Source organism: Rhinatrema bivittatum, chromosome 4, assembly GCF_901001135.1.
Source record: "Rhinatrema bivittatum chromosome 4, aRhiBiv1.1, whole genome shotgun sequence".
In the NCBI taxonomy this organism is placed as follows: domain Eukaryota; kingdom Metazoa; phylum Chordata; class Amphibia; order Gymnophiona; family Rhinatrematidae; genus Rhinatrema; species Rhinatrema bivittatum.
In genome coordinates, this window is record NC_042618.1 from 437,219,628 (window position 1) to 437,232,165 (window position 12,538).

General features: G+C 44.9%; 1 pseudogene; it reads right to left on the reverse strand.

The window, feature by feature from the left end:
- The window catches only part of LOC115089436, a 1,328,227-nt pseudogene that overhangs the window by 93,944 nt on the left and 1,221,745 nt on the right, over positions 1-12,538 (reverse strand).

Consider the following 12,538-nt stretch of genomic DNA (forward strand, 5'->3'; position numbering starts at 1 on the left):
CCCCTATCTCCCACCCCAACTCTAACCCTTCCACCGTCCCAGTACCTTTTCAATTTTTCTTCAGTTGGGATTGCTAGATTTTAATTTCTGTATATTTTATTAAGTAAATTGCAAAACATTTCACAATTAAGAAACATAAGAAATGCCATACTCAGTCAGACCAAAGGTCCATCATGCCTACGATGTTTCTGATAGAAGTCAATCTAGTTCATAGGTATCTGTCAGAATCCCAAAAAATAGATTTCAGTTCTTCATGCTCATAACCAGGGATATTCAGTCTTTTCCAAGTCTACATGTCTAATAATGGTATATGGACTTTTCCTTTTTTAAACCAAGCTATGTTAACTGCCATCACTACATCCTTTGGTAACAAATTCACAGTTTAATTGTGTGCTGAATGAACAAATATTTTCTCTGATTTGTTTTAAATGCATTACCTATTAGCTACATGGAGTGTCCCTTAGCCCTAGTGTTATTTGAAAGGTTAAATAACTATTTCCTTTTTATTTGTTCCTAGAGGATTAATCCATAAACTGCTATGAGGTAATTAATAAGCAATAGTAGCTTGTGATCTGTCTAATGTTTGGGTACTTGCCCCAGGTTCTTATGGCCTGGATTGGCCAGTGTTGGAAACAGGATGCTGGGCTTGATGGACCCTTGGTCTGACCCAGTATGGCAATTTCTTATGTTCTTATGCTCTCTCGCACATGCTCAGTCACTCACAAGCTTTCTCATACGCTCAATCAGACACAAACACACACACTCACACACACACACACACACAATCTTTGTTTTCCCCCTTTGAAAATACAAGGGCAGCAGCAGCACCAACCTCCTCCTTCAGCCTCAGGGACCATCAGACTCTTCAGCTTTCTTCCAGCCTTCATTTGTGCAGTGTTGCTCATGCTTCTGACTTGGGGGGAGGGCTGGGGGGAGGTTGGAGCATGCAGAGGGAGCCAATGCTTCTTGCACCCCGTAGGCCTTGCTGCTTTTCACTGCCAGTGTGAGTTTGGAGGAGGCCGATGATTTTTTCCCCTGCCTGTTGGCCTCACTGCTTCTCACTGCAGAAGTGTGTGTGTGTGTGTGGGGGGGGGGGGGGGGGGGGGGGGGAGAGAGGAGGCCGATATATCTGACGGCCCCGCAGGCCCCTACTGCTTTTTATTACCAGAGTAGTGGAAAGGACGGAGGCTGATGCATCTTGCAGCCCCGCGGGCCACGCTGTTCCTCACTGCTGGGGGTGATGAGAGAAAAGAGGAGACCGATACTTTTCACAGCCCGGTGGGCTGCACTGTTGCTCACTGCTGGGGCAGGGCATGGAAAAGAAACCCGATGCTTCATTTGGCCCTATGCTCCTCACTGCCAGGGCGGAGGAGGAGCCTGATACACCTCACGGCCCTCTGGGCAGCGCTGCTTCTCACTATGTGGGGGGGGGGGGGGGGGGGGGGAATGCACCAGTGCTCCTGGTGAATGGCACCTAAGGCCGCGGCCATATCGGCCGTAGGCAACCTATAGCTCTGGTTCTGAAAGAGCTCAGTCTAGGGTTTGTACTCTCTGGTCCAGGTGATTTGTTACTCTCTAGGTTTGCTGACCTGCAATATTACGTTTTCCTGGTTCACTGTGATTTGATTCAGTTCCTCAGAATCATCAGATATCTCAGTAACAGCCTCCTGAGTAAAGAGCAAAGAATTAATTTTTTTTTTTCTGCTATGGCCTTGACTTCCCTAAGCGCTCTTTTTTACTCCATGGTCATCTAATAGTACTTTATATCATTGTAGCCCATTTGCAGTAAAACCAGGTGCTCTATAAAGTTTTGGGAGTCTTGTTTGGTAATCACTGCTGCCTTTAAGCCCTGGCCAGACAACTTAAGATATCCCTTGTTTCTGTGTTAGAGACTTCTAGAGCTCTAGCTCCTCGTTCAGTTCTGTAGGAGGAAGCCAAAGAAGTGATATCTTTCTTCCTTAGCTCCTGTAGCATTACGGAGGATTCTAGCTCCACACCTCACTCCAAGGCTGGGTCTGCACTTTTGATTCATGCTGTATGTTTAGTGAGAGATTCATTTTCCAGGAGTCACTATTTGAAGATCTGCATAGGAGAAATGTGAGTAATATCAGTATAGTGGAAACTAAGTGGGATTTAGACCCTTAAAGCTGAAATGTTAACATTTATGGTATTTCTAAGAAGTTGGAAAGGGAGAGAACTTATCAGCTAATGGTGGTAGAGGCTGCAGCCTGGACTGTGAGTATGTCTGTACTTCACCCAGATTGATGCGTAATTGACATATCTGGGAACTATTGATTTCCTGTCACCCTGAGATTGTCACGTGAGGGGGAGGGCAGTACCAGCATGTGCACTCACTCTTTCTCACATTAGCACACTCATATGTTCACTCACACATATATGCTCATTCTCACACACTCACTTCTCTCTCTCATCCACACACATGCACACTCACTCTTCTCCCTTTTTCACACACATTCACTTTCTCTGTCTTCCACATACAAACATGCACTCTCACACATACATGCACTTACTCTTTTCTCTCCTTCCACACACACATACATGCATTCACTTCTCTCCCTCTTCCACACACATATGCAAACTCACTCCTCTCCCTTTTCCACACATACACACACACACACAAACACACATGCTCACTCATTCACTTCTCACCCTCTTCCACAAAAACATGCACTCTCAATCTCTCTTCTCACCTTGATCCTTATTTCCCCAGGCCCGCAGGACAAGCACTCTACTTCTTCCTCCTTCTGCAGCTTTGGGCTTGCTCTGCCCTTGCTTCATTTTCTGTGTGAGGCCCGACACGGTTGCTCTTCCTGCGTCAGGAGTTCCTTGTTCCCCGTGGGGGAAGGGCTACGCTCCTGCTTGTCTCGCTCCTGTTGCACGGCCCCGTGCTTCTCCTCATCCTCCTGCAACATGGCTGCTGATGCTCCTCCTCCTTCGGGCTTGCACTGCTCCAGCCGTTTTTATCTTCCAGTCTTCTGCAGCAGGGCACCCAGAGTTTTTGGGTGTTGGCCGGGAGACCCAGCAATTCATTCAGAATTCCGGAGTCTCCAGGCCAAATCTGGAGAGTTCCCAGACATGTTAATTGAGAAGAAAGGTTGGATTTGGTTGCTGTTGTCTTATAATCTTGACGGAACAAGTATTCACTGTGTAGTTGCCTTTGGACTGGACTTTGTGCATACTTTTGTATCCTTGTAAATAAACAGATATAACCCCTTGCTGGGTTCTTTCTTTGGATAAAGAAGTCCACACTCAACGCAAGAGCTGAGTCTCTAACTCACTCACTTTCCAGCTTGGTGTGGATTCTCTGATGGGGGAAAGGATTAAACTTCAGAAACCAAGGTGATGACTGTGTCTGTGATGTGATGTGCCAACACATAGTCAGGAGTCCTTACTGGTGCTCCACTGTAAAACTTTACCGAATCACTTCTTCAACAGAAATAATTTTGCACAAGGTACATTTTTTTTTATGTTGCAACATCTATGAAGCAAACTGAATTCCAATAATTACTGCTGTGTTCTCTTGGATCTCTATAGGGCAGAGCTTTCCAAACTTTTCATGTTGGTGACACACTTTTTAGACAAACATAATTTCGTGACACAGTAATTCAGTCTACCAGCAAACCAGAAGTTAAAGGTTAAACGAACAAAATGTATTTAAACAATTTATGTATGTTTCCTTAAATATATACATAAATAAAATGTTTCACAACACAACCTATCTCATAATAAATATTTGCAGGCTTCCACTTCCTCCATGCTGATCTCGTACATTGTGAGATCAGCATAGAGAAAGTGCTACTCTTGCACATTCCCAAAGATTACATGTGCCAATCACTAAAAAGTAATTTTTTTTTTTTACCTTTGCTGTCTGATCTTAGTTTTCTAATCGGTTGGTCACAGGCTTTTTTTTCCACCTTTCCTTTCTTGTTTTTTTGCCAATTCCTTTTAGAGGGTCTTTTTTTCTATTTCTTTTCTCTCCATCTGTCTTCCCTCAAACACACAATCAGGTTCTCATTCTCACATGCTATCTCACACATTCTCACACACACAGGCTCTCACTCACATGCAATCTCACACATCCACAGCTCTCACTCTCACATGCCTCTCTCTCATACATACATACATACTGTCTCTCTCGTGCACATGCTGTCTCACTCTCACACACACAGGCTCTCTCACTCCTACATGCTCTCTTGCTCAAGCACAGGCTCTCACTGGCACATGCTGTCCCTCTGCACGGGTTGCCGAAGGATGGGCTCTTCAGAGGCCCTGATCTTCCCTGGCCGTGACATGGGATCTGCAGCGGCCCTGCTATCGGGTTTCCTCCTCTTCTCGGGCTGCCGTGACGTGGGATCCGCAGTGGCCCTGCTATCGGGTTTCCTCCTTTTCTCGGGCCGTCGCGACATGGGATCCGCAACGGCCCATTAATGCTGCTCTTCTTCTGTACGCAGCAGATGCTCCTCCTCCTCCTTCCTGCCCACGCGGCTCCGGCAACGTTTTTCTTCCAGGGCTGCACAGGCAGGAAGGAGGAGGAGTGAACGTGACCCTTTTCTTCGGGCCGTGGTGATGTAAGCTCCACCACTGCCCGCCGATCTTCCTGCTATAGTTCCCTGCTTCCGCCGGCCCTGTGGACCGGGCGACATACCTCCACACTACAGGCGACACACTAATGTGTCCCGACACACACTTTGGAAAGCACTGCTATAGGGGGTCCCCTCTATTTCTTTCAGGACTTTAGGGCCCTCCTTTTGGTAACTGGCAAGATTCCTCCCTTCTACTAAGGCTTCCCCTTGTTGATACCTGGGATCCACAGCTTTAGCTTGAAACTCAACTCCACTCCTATCCTCCTTTATGTACCAGGTGGGCATCTCCTTTCTGACTCAGTTGGATAGGTACTAGATGGGTAGCTCAAATGTTCTTTTCTCCTCCCACTCTGGCATCAGATTGGCACACACGCTTTCAAACAATTTCTGCTGTGTTGTCACTGAGTTTCTCAGGCTGAGTAACCACAGAGGCTTCCAAAAAATCACAAAGCAACCTAAAGCCACTGAAAACAAAACTCTTTAATTACAAAGTACTACCAGATCCTGCCCTGCAAGAAACCAGAACCCCAATGGACCAGAGCTTTTGTCCAGGACCCATTACAGCAACCTTTATCCTCTTTCCTGGAAAGGAATAGTGCAGAAAATCTTTCTTCCAAAAGAAAGGTATAAAAGTGAAAAACAGCTCACTAGCCATTGAGTGTGAACAACTATCCAGACTGTTAAGCAACATCTAGGCTCCTTATCAGGGTTTTTGGCCTGCAGATTTCATACAGGGAAAGAGGAGGTAGTAAGTTTCTATCTCAAGCTCCAATGCAAAAATCCACAAAAACCACTAGTGATCACACACTGATATAGAAACAGGATTGGACCATTACAGCAACCTCCAATGGGAGTGGACAGGTGGTACAACATTCTCTGATCTACATGGCCTAGCATGACCCTTCCACTCGGGCAAACTCTTTTTAAGGTTCACAATGGGGATTTAATTTTATTCAGGCCTTTGATTGGAACCACAGCTGCTTGTCTTTATTGTTGAGGATCTGCCTCCTCACCAATAAAGAGAGAGCGAGAGACAGAGAGCGGTAGAAGGTTCCAGGAGTAAAATTCCAGTCTATATTTAAAAGAAGAGCTAATACCAGTTCACAGAGGGAACTGGTCAGCCCCTGGCAGTGAATGATTCACCCCGGGGCCTCTATAACACCTGATCAACCACCTGACCTTTAAACCCTAAAGGCCCCTGCCTAGACTTTATCCCAGACAGAGGTTATATAATTAATAATAATAAAAAGGAAAGCCCATACCAATGGGGGCAATTTTCAGCAGCCCACAGTCTGTGAGGTATACATGTACCTTGTAGCTAATTTTCAAAGAGAAACCACATGCGTACAAATGGTACGTGTACTTTGTACCTGCTGTTTCTGTGACCATCCAACTGGGCATAAAACAGCATGTGTATGCTTGAAAATGCAAAAGTATGCATGTCGTTTACTCCTCCAACCCAAATGCATCCCTGGGAATGTCTCTTTTTAGTTCAACTAAAAGTATGTGTGTCGTGGAAGGGCCCAGAAAATAGCAAGGTAGGCAATCAAACAACGCCGTGAGGATAACAACAAAGAATAGATGCCCAAGGGTCTTTTTCCAAATCTTTAATTGGTGGAGATGGCACACGCTGATGCGCAGAAACACGTATGCGGCGCCATTTGAGAATGGAACCGGGAGAAGCTTAAGCGTTACATTATTTATTCAAGATACATCTGTAATGCAGATGTTGTTGGAATTAACTAATAGTTATTCAGTGTGCTCTCATTTAAGCCCCTGAGGCAGCCACTGGAATGTGGCGAAACTCGGCGCGAGTCGAGCACTTTTAATTAATCACATACGTCTCCACCAATTAAAGATTTGGAAAAAGACCCTTGGGCATCTATTCTTTGTTGTAATCCTTACGTGTGTGTCGTGGAAGGCCATGCATACTTTTAGCTGCATTCAGGAAGACAAATGTTGAGCCAGGGCAAAACTATCCTCTTAAAATAGACTAAACTTGTCTATTTAATAGCAAGCTTCCAAACCTTCTGTATAAATGTGATGCTATAAGTGTTGTGGGAGTCTCAGTTTAGTGGACCCTTGGGCCGACCTACTGGAGACTGGGAAAAGATGGTCAATGTCTCTAATGAATAGCAGGCCGGGAGGCAGATGTTCAGGGAGGACGTAGATGGTCTTCACCCTGGAAACTGGTACTCCCCCGGGAGGAGCCCAAGGAGCCCAACCGCTGGGACTTAGGTGGCTTCACCCTTGGAAGCCGAAGCCTCCCTGAGAGGAGCCCGTAGGGGCCCGGCCGCTGGGACTTAGGAGGGTTGTGGATCAGGACAGGTAACTGGAACCAGACTAGGACAGTAGCAATACTGTAACTGGGTACGGGTTCTGGAACCAGGCAGGAACTATAGCAAGACTCGGGTACTGGAACCAGGCTGGCTCTGTAGGTGGCAAACCAGAACCAAACAGGCACTGTAGGTGACAAGCAGGAGCCAAGCTGGCACCGTAGCTGACGAGCAGGGACCAAGCAGGCTCCGCGGCTGGCAAGCAGGAGCCACGCTGGCACTGTAGCAGGCCGGCTTATCTGACGTCAGGAACTGGGCGGAGTCACCACTGGCGGGAAACGGGCTAGAAAGGCGCCCAAGTGGCGCGCTCACGCGCCTAGGAGCAAGGCATCCTCAGGCACCTTCGCGGCGGCGCAGCCCCAGCGGGGCTGCGCCGCCAAACAGGCCGCAAGCCAGGGCTCCGGAGGCGGGAGCAGGTCCGGGAAGAAGGAGGTAAGGGCCTGGCTGCGGTGCTCGCGGCCAGGACCACAACAATAAGTTACATTGTATGGGATAGTCAGTCTTTTAGCCCCCTCTCTCCTGTTTGAGAAATGTACCCAGTTGCATTGGTTGCATTGGTTACAATAGCACAAAGGACATCTAAGAGCAAAAATGTACTTTTTTCTCCTCAACTCCGGACATGGTTTTAAGTCACAGCATATACAGAGCTTTTAAGCTCACCAGCTAATGCTTTACATTACTGAAAAGGCTTTAGTGCTGTGGAACTGGGATGCACAATGACCTACAGGCTGAAGCAATCAGACGGCCATTCAGTGGCTTTTGTGCAAGGAGCTGATGGTCTTGAGGCGGTTCCTATGGACAGGTGCGCAGATGACTGAGACATCCATTATCACTCTGGCAATAAATTTCACATCTGTTGGCTGTCTCAGGAAAGACATTTATGATTGGTTAGGCACAGGAAGATAAACTATTCTTTCATCCCCATCAGTGGAACCTCCAGAGCAAGGGGAAATGGAAGACTCTGGTTTCCGAAGACGGCTGTTTGGCACTTTTTTCCTACCTTTAAGCTCTCTGCAGACATAATGTGCTCTAATATGTTGCTGCATTTCGACACAATGGACAGAAACATTTCCCTCTTTGCTGCAGAGTGATACTGGATAACTAATTTCTCATATAAGAAGAGAGTCTGTAGAGGATTTATTGTAGCATTTAAAAGATAAAGAAGTTGATTTTCAAAGGCTTTGTCCAGTAGCTCTTGGAGATACCTGAACAAACCTACAAGATTTGAATTTCCAGTCCCTTTCACCGATGAAATTTTAGCCAGCTAAGTCATTACCTGCCTAAAATGTATTCAGAAAAAAAGAAGCAGCAGGATGGGGAATTAAAGTTTATACATTTAATGCTGATATTCAGCACTAGGCAGATAAACATAGCTGGGTAAGTCTGGTCAGAAAAACCACTGCCCTAAAGTTATCGGGTTAATTTCTGTACATAATATTCAGTGGAGCACTTACCCACGGATGTTCTGCTGACTATCTGAAAAATGTTATCCAGATAACTTTCCTGCTGGCATTCTTATATTTTTAAAAAAAATTAAATGAGAAAAAAACAAAAGAAATTGGGTTTGCTTTTCTTTGTTTCATTTAAAAAAAATGCATAGAAATGAAACTGGAAATTTCCCATTTCATTTCAAATGAACGCACTTCCCTACCACCAGGATCCAAAATTACAAACTAGATTCTTAGCACTATCAGGCAAGAAAGGAAGGACTCTGAGGTTTATATAATTATTTGGGGACAAATGAGGTGCCTACAGGCAGAGCTGGAGTAGCACAAAGGGAGTTCTAGAATTTAGGGAATGGCTTTAGACACCTTGCAAAAACGATAGCATTTTCAGAGTTATTACCTGTTCATGATAAAGGGGAGGAAAGGCTACGTCATATGGCTGACTTCAATGTGGCTCAAAACCTGGTGCAACGAAAACGTTTTAGATGTATTGGGGGCCAGGGCCATCTGAACAATAAAATGCTAGACTGTAATGATGGGCCTTCATCATTCTCTGAGTGGAAGTAAGATGCTAATTGACAAATTCAGATCATACATCAATAGGCATTTAAGCTAGAAGAGGGGAAGGTGGGCATAAGCCAATGGACTTGGAGCATCACACCTGACAAAGAGAAATTCTGGGGACATGAATGGAAGTTAATAAGCTCTCTAGTCTAGACTATTTTTGAATGACAGAGGAAAAGTAGGTATGAGTTTAAAATAAGCATAATCAACCCAAGAAGAAATAGCCGGAAAATTATAAACACAAATATCCATAATCTAGGCAATAAAATTCCAGACCTGCAAGCCCTAATGGAGGAGGCAGACCCGGACATAGTTTCTATCACAGAGATATGGTTCAATGAGTCCCATGAATGGGATTTAGCCAAACTGGGCTATAATTGGTTTAGGAATGATAGGGTTGGCAGAACACGGGGGGGGGGGGGGGCTCTTTATTTGAAAAATAATATCAAAGCAATAGAAATGCAGGGAGTATTGAGAAAGGAGGAGGCAATGTTGTCTGGTGCCACTTCCATCTACACTGGGGTGGTCTATAGATTTCCCCCCCCCCCCCCGACTCAGGTGGAGAAATTGGACAGAAATCTGGCTGAAGGCATCCAAAAAGGGAGAAGGAAGTGGGAGATGGTGTTGGTGGAAGGTTTTAACCTGCCCTATGTGGATTGGAGAATCCTGTTGGCTGATTCGGTTAGAAACAGAGAAATCCTGGACTCCCTTCAAGGGGCTGTCCTCAGACAAATGATGATGGAATCCACAGTGGAAGGGATGATACTGGACTTGGTACTTATGGATGGAGATAGTGTCTCTAATGTCTGATCAGGTCTCCTTCTGAATACCAGTGATCATCAGTTGGTAATGTTTGGCACAACGGCCAAGGCAGAGAAAGGTCACACAAAGATCAAAGTCCTGGATTTAAAAAATACCAACTTTGATCAAATGGGGAAGTATCTTAATGAGATACTTGCAGGTGGGGATGAAGTACAAGATCTGTGGGCCAAACTAAAAGGAGCTACAGTAAGTCTTTAAGTCAGGAAAGTCAATATAAAGTAAGTAGAAAATTAGGATGGTTCTCCAAAGAGAAGGTTAATAAAGTAAGATAAAAAGATTAGCATTCAAACAGCAAAAAGGATCACAAAAAAAAGAACACAGAAAAGAATATATGGTAAGGCTGATAGAAGCAGGAAAAGAAGGATGGCAAAAAACATGAATGGAAGAAAAGATAACTAAAGAGGTAAAGCAAGGTGACACAACCTTTTTCAGATATGACAGTGAAAAAAAGGAAAGTCAGAGGTGGGACTGTAAGACTGAGATGAGATGAGGAGCAATGTTTGGAGAGAGCTGAGGAAAAAGTAGAAATGCTAAACAAATACTTCTGCTTAGTCTTCCCTGAAGGAGAAGCAGGAGATGCCGGACTGCTGAATGTTGCCAAGGATACATATTAGAGTGGGGTAGATACTGCACCATTTACAGAAAAAAGTGTTTGTGTGCAACCCAGCAAAACTGAAAGTGGACCAAGCTATGGGGACAGATGTATTGCATTCCAGGATACTAAGGGAGCTCAGAGACCTTCCACTGAATGACCTTGCCAAAAGATCTCTGGAGATGGGCATGGTTTCATGGGACTAGAGAAGGATGTATGTGGTCCCTCTTCACAAAACTAGTAACAAGGAAGAGGATGGAAATTATGGCATTTTAGCATTATCTCAGTGATGGGAAAATTGAAATGGATGGAGATTCTACTAAAGGAAAAAATAGTGAAACATCTTAAGTCCAGTGGATTGCAGGATCTGAGGCAGCTTGGTTTTACCAGAGGCAGGGCATGTCAAACAAATCTAATAGATTTCTTTGATTGGTGACTAGAGCAGGGGTGCTCAAACTGTTGCTTGGGCTGCCATTTGGGATTCAGGATATCTCTAATCAATATGCATGAGATGTATTTGCATGTATTACCTCTTATGTATGGAAATATTTATCATACATATTCATTAGGGATATCCTGAAAATCTGACTGGCTGGGGGTGATTTGAGCACCCCTGGACTAGAGAATTAGTTAAAAAAATGTGCATTGGATGTGGTTTACTTGGATTTCATCAAAACTTTTGAATGAGTCCTACTAACAGGCCGATTCAGTAAAGTCCGCGGGAGAGCAGGGGTGCAGTATTTAAATTAGGTCCAGCAGTAGAAATGGGCAAAAGGAGGCGCTAGGGACACTAGTGCATCCCTAGCGCCTCCTTTTGGCCCGGAGCAGCGGCTGTCAGCGGGTTTGACAGCCGACGCTCAATTTTGCCGGCGTCGGTTCTCGAGCCCGCTGACAGCTACGGGCTCAGAAACCGGACGCCGGCAAAATTGAGCGTCTGGTTTTTGACCCGACAGCCGCCGGCCGACTTCAAATTTTTTTTCTTTTTTTCTTTTACTTTTTTTACCCTTCGGGATCTCCAACTTAATATCGCCATGATATTAAGTCGGAGGGTGCACAGAAAAGCAGTTTTTATTGCTTTTCTGTGCACTTTCCCGGTGCCCGAAGAAATTAACGCCTACCTTTGGGTAGGTGCTAATTTCTGAAAGTAAAATGTGCGGCTTGACTGCACATTTTACTTACTGAATCGCGCGGATATACCTAATAGGGCCATCAACATGCATTTGCATGTTGAGGGCGCTATTAGGTTCGGCAGGTTAGACGCGCGTTTTCCGCCCCTTATTGAATAAGGGGTAAGGGAAAACGTGCGTCCAATGGCATTTTACTTACTGAATCACGCGGGCATACCTAATAGGGCCATCAACATGCATTTGCATGTTGAGGGCACTATTAGGTTCGGCGGGTTGGATGCGCATTTTCCGCCCCTTACTGAATAAGGGGTAAGGGAAAACACGCGTCCAATGACAGGTTAACAGTGCGCTCCGTTGGAGCACACTATACTGTATCGGCCTGATAGAGATTCATTAATAAACTAAGTAGCTTGGGGTGGTTACCAAGGTGTGAACTGGATTAGAAATTGGCTGAGTGACAGATGGCAGAGGGTAGTAGGAAATGGAATTCACTCTGAAAGAAAGATGATTATTTATTTATTAAAATATTTATAGGCCATACTAGCTCTTGTTCTAAGTGGCTTATATCAATTAGTGTAGTATCTTGGGAACTGGTTCTTCCTGAGGCTGATTCTGTCAATATGTTTGCGAGCAATACTGCATAGGAGTATGCATTTTTGTGGATTATACAAAGATCTGCAAAAGTGTGAATACATTGGAGGGAGTAGAGAGAATGAGAAGTGATCGAAAAGAGCTTGAGGAGTGATTGAATGCTTGGCAATCAAATCTCAATGCCAAAAAGTGAAGAATCATGCACGTGAGGGGGCAGAAATCTATAGGAGCAATATGTAACAGGTGGTGAAGAGCTGATGTGCACCAACTGGGAAAAAGACTTTGGGTTGATAGTATCTTATGATCTCATGGTAGTGAAACAGTGTGATAAAATGGTGGCCAAAGGGTCAGGCATAACCAGTAGAAAAAAAGGAGGTGATAATGCCTCATTGATAAGGCCTTACCTAGAGTACTGTGTACAGTTCTGCAGGCTGTATCTCAGAAAGAACATAGAGAT